This window comes from Lactuca virosa, chromosome 4 (genome assembly GCF_052849685.1).
Source record: "Lactuca virosa cultivar CGN04683 chromosome 4, Lactuca_virosa_CGN04683_v6, whole genome shotgun sequence".
Taxonomy (NCBI): Eukaryota; Viridiplantae; Streptophyta; class Magnoliopsida; order Asterales; family Asteraceae; genus Lactuca; species Lactuca virosa.
Window position 1 is genome coordinate 264,781,939 of NC_136429.1, and position 9,891 is coordinate 264,791,829.

The following is a 9,891-nucleotide window of genomic DNA, read 5'->3' on the forward strand; positions in this document are numbered from 1 at the left end:
ACAGGTAGGACCATCCCGAAACATAATCACTAGGAGCTCTTACTGTAATCTGAACTGAAAACATTCCTATTGATGCTTAACTATCCAACTGATACCTTTGGCAGACAGATTCATCAACGATAAATTGCTAATGAAAAGATCTTTTATATATACAAATACAACTCCCTACGCGAGTCTCGTCCATTTTCCAACCCGATACATGACTCATATCCCGAAATCCAAATATTTACAATTGCATTTTATCCGAAATGTTCTGATTCCACGATGAGCTTCCACTTAACTGAGATATAAAATTCCCAATCCATCGCTGAGACTGACAGTCTCACACCTGGTCCAACCACTAGGCTTCTGCTGAGAGTCTACCTGATAAAGGCTACCCTAGCCCATATGTCACACGGATACCAATCACTGATCATATAGTCATCCTACTCCAAAAATAATCCAATACCTTGCTCCAACCAATCTCTACGGAGTCTCACCCACACTATCATAACCATATGGGTCTCGCCCATGGGTCTCAACCCGTCTACACAATAGAATGGGCCATGCCCATGGGTCTCACCCAATCAAGTGCTATGCATGCCTAACCTTGTCTCAGATCCACTGTTCTCCTCCCATAACAAAGGGAAATCCTCCGACAATACTACCCGCCTCTCCCCAGGTATGCGTTGATCCCCTATCATCCCAAGGACCACTCCTACAAGGGCCTACCTTAAACTGGTGAATGCTATGACTACATCGCAGATTCACAATAGTTCCCTGACAGCCGATCATCCTTCTGTATGTTACGGCTGCCCCATAGTCTTACAACTCTTACATACCGCCATGTACTCAACCCATGATCTTGTCCTCTGTCTACCATACTGACCCCCGATCGAACATGAGTCAAACTACATTGTCTATATCCCAATCAAGTGTTTGGGTCATGCTTCGAATCCCAAAGCCTTCTTTAGAAAAGAACAGGTAGAGAGGCCCTAACATAACCCTCAACTTGGATCCATCCACGTGTCTGGTATGTATTACTACGAATGCGCCAACCTGATGTTGAAAACTTATGCACTCCTCACATTGCGCAAACTCTGTCCAGACTGCCACTTGAGATGGCTTCCCTTCCGACTAGGATGTGGAACCTCTTTGGTTCCGCACCTGATTTCATCCCTGAAAATCCAGTTGGTTCTCCCCCACTTGGATTTAGCTACACAATTCCAAATTCACTGGAATTAACAAATAACGAATCCCTTTTGTCGGAACTGATGGATCTCCTACCCAACATCCCACCTACCGAGGAGTGTATGCATTCTAACCATCTTTAATCAATACATTTTTGAAATTTCATTAACACTCTCAATATCTGGACAAGCCCACGCGACCGTCATCATTATCCACTTGCTACCGCTCCTTCCCTAGCAACGGTAGCGATCAAACCCAAGAGTCCTTCTATGAACAACTACCATTCCTATTGAGCAGCGCTAACATTTTTGAACTCTGACTTCATTGTTGAACTAATTGAGCTAATTCTTCTACATATCTTCCAAGCGATACCCCTAAATTGTCTCGACCAATGACCCAAAACAACAACCAGACAAACTAAGTCCAGCTCAACAAGATGTGTCACACTCATAACTCAAGACATGCAAAAATAGCATATAACAATCCCCAATAATATAAACTAGGCAATAACAAAGAACTAAACCCAAGATAATGCTTACATATACCAACACATGATTCTAAAGCACATAAATATATTGATAATAAGGCATGAAGAATACAAAAGATAACATACCTACGACAACATTTGATGAAACTCTGGCCTCCCCTGACTGACACTGCAATGCTCAGCTCCTCGATGCTGGGGCTCCTACCCTATCCTCACAACCGTCAGTGATCTTCAAAGTAATTAGAGCAGGTGCACTCACCGCTCCACCCCTCAACATCAGACAATGGGCCATCTTGTGGCCCACCTGGTTGTAGTGAAAGCACATAAGAACCGATCCATGGGGGCAATCCCTACTAAAATGATCCATCTGACCACAACTAAAACATCCTTGACGTGTCTCCCAACATCCTCCCTCATGGGTCCTCCCACACTTGGCACAACGGCCCCGAATTTGATGGCCTCCCAAATGTGAATCCTAAGTCTTGGGCCTCTTCACTTGGCCCACTGCAATCTGAATCTGCTCTAACTTCCTCTTCCCGAGGTGCTCGAAATCGACCTCCTGCTCTCGATCTCTATCAATCATATCATTCAGGGTCTCGTACCCTGATAAACTCACAAACTGCCTAATGTCATCCCTCAACATATCATGATACCTTATCTTCTTCATCTCCTCGTCCGCCACATACTACGGAACCAACAAAGCCCTCTCCCATAACTTGTTAGTGATTTCTGCCACAGTCTCGGTCGTCTTGCAAAGGCCCTGAAACTCTCTCGCCAATTGTTGCACCTCAATAGTTGGTGCAAACTCTGCCCTAAATCGGGTCATAAACTAATCCCAAGTCATCATCTTAATGGCTTCGCCTCCTAAAGCGAACTCTACCTCCTCCCACCAATCTCAAGCTCTGTCCTTCAGAAGATAGGAAGCAAATATGACCTTCGAACCCTCTTTGGATAAAGAAACTCGATAAAAGACTTTGATTTCTGCTAGGTCTTAGTGTTTTCGGCGGCTACTTTGCGTTTTCGGTAAAAAGAGTTGGGGTTCTTGGTACGAAGGAGCTGTCGGCCAAGAAATACTATAACATCCCGTTATTTTCTACTTGTAAAGTCAACCCTAGTCAATCAAAGTCAAACTTGGGTCAACTAAAGTCTTGTTTATTGCTTGGATTGTTACTAAGGTTAGAATATTAACCTTTGCATATTAAAATCCTAAGAATATTAAGTGTTAAAAAGGGAATAAGTGAAATCCGAGAACATTCACATTCTTTTTCTTTCTTTCCCTTCGGACTGAGACCTCGCAACAGTGAACGACTCACTGCCTTTGGACCGTGAACGAGGCTGTGAATGGGTTCGGGCCGTAATCAGCTTCGGACCGCAATCTCGCAAACCGTCTTAGGGCCGAAAACGAGGTTCACGGCCGTGAACCCCTTCGGATAGTGAACCCTCGCATATATATACATTTCAACTGATTTTTACTTCATTTCTACACATCCAAACAAAATTCCAACCTTTTTCTCTCAAGTATCATCAGCCAAGAACAACCTCTCTCCTCAAGAACATACTAAATTCATCCTTTCTCATCATATTCAAGTGATAATCACTAGTTCTTCATAAGATCTAACAGGTATCATTTCTTTATCTTGTTATCACTTCAAGAACATCCTTCAATTTTCATATACTACGCTGAAATCCGTTAATTTTACTAGTTTTCGCGAAGAACACGAAGAACACGCGAAGAACACGAAGAGCACCCATCTGAAAACCTTTGAATCTTCTTAGAAACTTGCTTAGGATCTTCAGGTGTTCTTCATTCATCAAGAACACAGGGCCATGAACCCTTCATGTTCTTGGACCGTGAACACCCCTCCTGATCGTGAACTCCATTCAGCCTCCATTTTAGCTTCTAACATCCCTATTTGTAAGTTATACTTACAAATTAGTCCAATTTCTAATCATTCCTATGATTATATTAGCTAATTGGTTACATATATGCTATATAAATTGATTTATAGGACTATTTTTACTACGAGATTTCACTAGTGGAAATAAACGTCCTATATGAAATCATCAATCGAATCACCCTTTAAAAGGTGAGTTCATACCCCCGTATTTTCATAGTTTTTACTGTTTTAAGGGGGGGGGGGGGGGGATACAAGACTAACACAAGGATTTTGTGTTATCAACAAATGGTTCTTAAAATATCTCACAAAATGAATTTCAATTATATTTAAATCAAATGGTTTCAAATTGTGTTAAAATGACATCAAGTCATCAAAAGTATTTCAAAATGTTAAACTCTTCAAAATATTTTATAAACTTATATTTTTCCCCAAAAATCATATATATATATATATATATATATATATATATATATATATATATATATATATATATATTACATAAATAAGATTTAAAGGGCTTAGGACTGATAACTTACCTTATTTCCTTTTCCTTGTTTGGATGTGGGCTTGAGGTATCGGTTATTTGTCCGAATGTCATTTAAATTTTAGTTATATATATCTGTATATGTATATAAATATAAAGGTTATTTCATTCAGTTTCAATACCCTTTGTAACATGTCGAGCAAGGGGTTGGATTAATGAACAGTTAGTAGCAATACAGAAAGTACATATAAATTATAATAGGCATAATTTATGAATCAAGAATACTAATTCACGAGTCAAGTATACTAGAGTACACTATTTTACAAGAACAAGGGTTTGATTCAAAACTAAACAAGAGTATACATCTTACAAATATATTCCAAGTATACTAAATAAGAAACATACTATCAATCATTTATTTCAGAATGATTGGGTTTTCATTACTATTATACACGTAACGTCAATATGCTTTTTATGAGACAATTGATTCAGTTTGTTTAATTCACTTAAACAACATAGTAAAAGTCCTGATATTATAACCAGAATCTCCAGTCAGGGATCGAAACAAGTGTGTATAGATCTATATTGGGAGTGACAACCCCGCACTCGGGCTGCTAGCTGCAATCGGGCATACACGCCTATGAGTGAAAATTGTTATCAACAGTCTTGACGCCTTCAAAGCGTTGTTTCAGTCCATCTAGTCATAGTATGGTTATAATAACTCATTAAAAAGATATTAACAATACGTTAGTGTATAATTAACTAAACATGAGTACATTTTCAACGTACCAGTTTACAATAACAGTTAGTAGAACCAGGCACACTCACTTTTACAGGTTTTACAAAGGAATACAAACACAGAACATTGGTTTACAAATAGAACGGTCCTATGAGATTAAAACTACTTTTCATATACAGCAAAAAATATAGGATTTTCTGGAACAGTTTACATATTCATAGAACAGATACATACTTTCAAACATAAATACTTATGCACTCACTCAACTTTATGTTGATACCCTCTTTTCAAATTACTTGTATTCTCAGGGAATCAGTAGACAGGTACTCCCCGAGCTTTTGAAGAGACGGAGCCATTTTGAGTCATATCTTTTGTCTTTTGCTATAACTATTTTGGTGTCAATATATAGTGATTGAACACATGTAAAAACTTATACTTATTAATGCAATGGTTGTTTGTACTTTGATTACTATAATGCATGTGTTGTGATACTACAAATGAAGTCATCCACCCCCAGACGTTTCCGCCGTCTGGTTTGGGGGTGTGACAAATATCGTTCTCGGCCAACTGTTTTCGGTTAAACAATTGACTTTCAGGGATCTCGTTCAAACTGGATGACTTTCAAGGTTTTCGGTCAAAGGGCATTTATCTTGGTGTTCAGTCAAAATCAAATTGCACAATCAGATTTTTACCGTTGGTAAATAATGAGCGCTTACAACAGTTCAATCACCACTTTTAGTACCAAGAAGGTAAGTGAAACCTTATGCTCTCAGTCCTGTGAAGATAAAATAAATAAATATCGTGAGCAAAATGAGTTATTAGTTAGAGAAGTTTTTAATCTTAAAAATGAAATCTATGAAATTAAGAAAGTAAACAAGCCTCTTAAAGAAAAACTAGATGCTCAAAATAAAGATCTAATTAGGATTAAGGAGGAATATAGCATTAAAAGTGTTCATCGTCGTTATGCTAAAGAGGAAGTTGCCAAATTAACTGCCGAACTTGATACATTAAAAGCTAAATTTAAATATGTTGAACTTAACTTTAAGAAATTTGATATGTCAAGTGAGATAGTTGAGTCTATGATTGAAAAACAGTTAAAGTGGAAGGGTAACCAGAAAGAGGGTCTGGGGTATCACAGTGTACCACCGCCTTTCAATGATAACTATACTCCGGCTTCTGAAACCATAGAGACAGAAAAATCTGTTCAATATGGCTAGCCCCCTATATCAATTTCAATTAAGACTGAACAATCTGGCCCCACTAAAAGTGTTGAGGTGAACGATACTGATGTCTCTACCTCATGTGCATATCAAGTATTAGTGGAAGATGAGGACAAGGAGGACATTAATAATGCTAGCTCTATTGAAAACCTTTCAAAGACTAACATTTCATGTTCATCTGTTTCAAATAATTGTGTGAACAAAGATATTAAAAATGACGTTTTAGATTCTTTTAAAAATAGTGGTAATGATGGTTTTAATTCAAATTCAAATAGTCATGTTTTTGAAAAATTTAGGCCACGTAAAGTTATGAAAGAGTATGATAAATGTAAATGTGTGTGTGGAAATTCTTTGAAACAAGACTCTTTTGGGTCAGGACCAAGCTCCAATAACACTTTCTTGAAAAGACATACATGTTTTAATTGTGGGACTCCAGGTCACATTGCTAGAAATTGTCCACATCATTTATATGCTCCCTCTCTGAATTCGGATGGACGAACGTGCCAAGGAGGAAATCTTCCAAAAGAAATCCTTAGAGGTCACGTCCCCGTAACAATTGGAATGATGACAAGACCAAGAATCAGGCCTTCAAGGACAAAATGAAAACTTACTCGAGAGATGGCTCAACCAAACCAAATCAGGTGAGGTCAAAGTCATCTCAAGGTTCGTCCTCTAGCTCACACTTACAATATAAGCCTAAATCGAAAGGTAGTCCCATCCCAAAGGCAAGTGAAAAAGGTCCCATTCGGTCCAACAAGAAAGTACACAAACCAAATTACCAATGGATACCCAAAGTCTTTTCTTCGAAATCATCAATTGGTAAACAAGATATGGTATGGGAAACAATATCCCGAGTTAATAGTAATGGTCAACCCAGTTTCAAGATGGCCTGGGTTCCCAAAACTAATTAATCCCGCAAATTGTGCAGGAACATCTATGGAGGAATGTCATCAGACCTTCGTATGTTGATAGTGGTTGTTCCAGGAACATCATAGGAGACATCTCTCATATGCATGACATTCAGAATTTTAATGGAGAGCATGTGTCATTTGTGGGAAAGGAAAAGGAAAGATCACAAATGGGGATTACATTAATTGTTGAATTACGGATTTCTTAAGATGATATGTTTCGTAGACTGATAAAAAAAATTGTACATTTTGTATTTTATTTTTTTTGTTTTCGTTAAATTTTTTCATATTTTTTTTTTCTTTCTCTTCTATGCACAAATTTAGGGGAGAATTAAAACCAGATAAAAATCACAAAATCAAAAAAATTCCAAAAATATGTTTATTTCTGTTTTTATTTTTATTTTTCAGAAAAATCAAAAATCCAAAAATATTGTATTGTTTTTTAGTGTATTTTAATTTTATTTATACTCTTAGTTATTTTTTTATTTTTTTTTCTAAAATTTCTTTGTCTTGAAATGTGGATGAGCAAGGAGAAGAGACCTGGAAAGGAATTGAAGGACATTACACTTCACACTACTTTCACAAGGAATTGACAGCTTGCGGATCTAAACTGTTTAAGTTTCTGGATATCGTTGTTACAAATTGCTCTGGATGTCCGAGCTTAATTGCCTTGGTTAATCCAACGCAGTCGAAAGACACGCACTCACTCTCAATAAGCGAGAGAAGATGGGAACTTTTTGTGTTCAAGTCAGTTTTGGCAGTATCTTCCTAAGAACTGTTATATTTAAGGAATTGAAGACATGAAACTTTACAAATTGTCATGTCATACCCTTTTAAGATAGGTGTCTCCCTTTATATGCTGACCCTGTTCATTCAACGAGCAGTGGTTGGGAGTTACGTCTCTATGTCGGTCTTGTCGGTTCATGTAACCTAAGAACTGTCATGGCACCAGGGCGATTCACCCAACCGGGAAATAGATATCGCTGAACATCCCGCCTAAGGTCTTGACATTATTTTTGTCATGCAAAACTACAGAGACTCAAATGTATTCTTGGATACATTCTACGCAGGTAAGGAATTAACGGTATTGGCACCAGGGCGATGCACCTCGCAAGGCACGATTATCGTTGAATGTCCCGCCAAGGGCCTTGACCTCGTGTCATTCTAAACTATGGAAATATGTCTTCGGATACATTTGCCGCGGTAATGGCTTTGTGACTTATTCCTCATTAACTCTCACTAGCACTAGAATGGTACACTCAGCTGAGATTCAGAAACCATTGAACGCCTCGCCAAGGGCCAAGTTAACTTGTTAACTTGAAAAACTGTATTGAGATCTTTGATCGAGGATATGCAGGGGCTAACATCAAAAATAGCCATGAGTAGTTCTCCGATACTCAACAAATCGCAGTGCGTTCCTCTGCGTTCACACAGATACTGCGAGTAGTCTCCATCTGAGCCAAGGTTGGGTCCTTGAACAACTGTGGTGAGAAGGGTCTTTATGACTCTGTGATCCACATGGACTCTTAGTCATGGTTACTTCTCTAGATGCATCTGTGATCGACGAAGAATATTCATTCGAAGGAACAAGAAGTGAAGATTATTTTTCAGCACACAACTTTTCAACCCCAGAAGCAAGGTGAAGATGTATTTGAAGTTATGTGACGAATTGGATTGAAGCCTCCTCAATCAATTTTCTACTATATGTGAACCTGCTGAAGTGATCAAGAAGCATCGAACTCTATTTAATTCTCAAGGAATAAATTTAAAGCTGAACGTGTTGATCTTGAAGAACCAATACAAGAAGCCTCTATGCCCAGTGTGTATTAAAAGTCAAATTTTGAAGGAAGTCCAACTACTAAAGATGAAGTTGTTCATGTAGAAGATTCATATGTACATCTTGTAGTCAAGTCGTGAAGAGATCAAGGAAGACTGAAAAGAAAAGAAAGTTATAAACCTAGAGGGAGATTATTATGACATAAATTTGTGGTTTATACTTTGCATCTCAAGGCCTTTAGAGTTCTCGGTTTAGGACCGAAATCACTATGATCTCGGTGGTACTTAGACCGAAATCACCATGTGATTTCGGTGGGCTTAATGATGTTTTCGGTTTGGGCTGGGCTTTAGTAATTAGGTATTAGTATATAATGTGTTATTTTCAACCGTGAATAGAGTCAGAAAAATTAGAGAGTTAGTCATTCGGTTTTATCAGAGAGAGATTTAGAGAGCATTAACAGTTAGAGAGAAATCGGTTGATCTTATGTACCCGACTATTAATCAATAGTAGTGTGCATTGAAGATTCGTGTTTGTGTTCTTGATTTGTATTTATTGTTTTGTGTTTATCAGTTGATTATGATTCCACACTAATCTCGTGTTTTAGATTAATACCTAGATCGGGGTTTTACAATAGTTAATTCACATCACTAAGAGTTCCACAAAGCACAAAGCAAGCAACATTCAAGCAGGAACACTCCAAACCATAAAACAAACAAAAGGGCATCCCAAACTCACTTACGACTACATTGCTAGGAACTTCTACTCTCGCTTCCGGTTGCTTTATGCATGCAAATTATACACAATACAGGATCAAATAGACTGTCGAATAAAAGATTCTACCCTAGGACCACAACTAGACAAGGAATAGGAAATAAGGTCAAATCAATCATTCTAGGGATATATGATCCTAACCGTGTACCATTTTTAAAGAAAAAACTTAGCAATTACTGATACCAATATATATTCCTAATCATAGCATGCAATGCTTCCTAGGCTATAAGGCATCACATATCAGGCCAATATATATCATGCAATTCCTGAAAGTATCCCTAGCCTTATCCTAACATGCAAAGATATATATAATATAACATATCAACATGTTTGGGTATTCTGGGAATCAGTTACTTGAGCTCGGCCGATTGCATGCATCACACCCCCTTTTCTTTACAAAAATATTTCTAGAAATTTGTTTTCTTTTAAAAGATTAC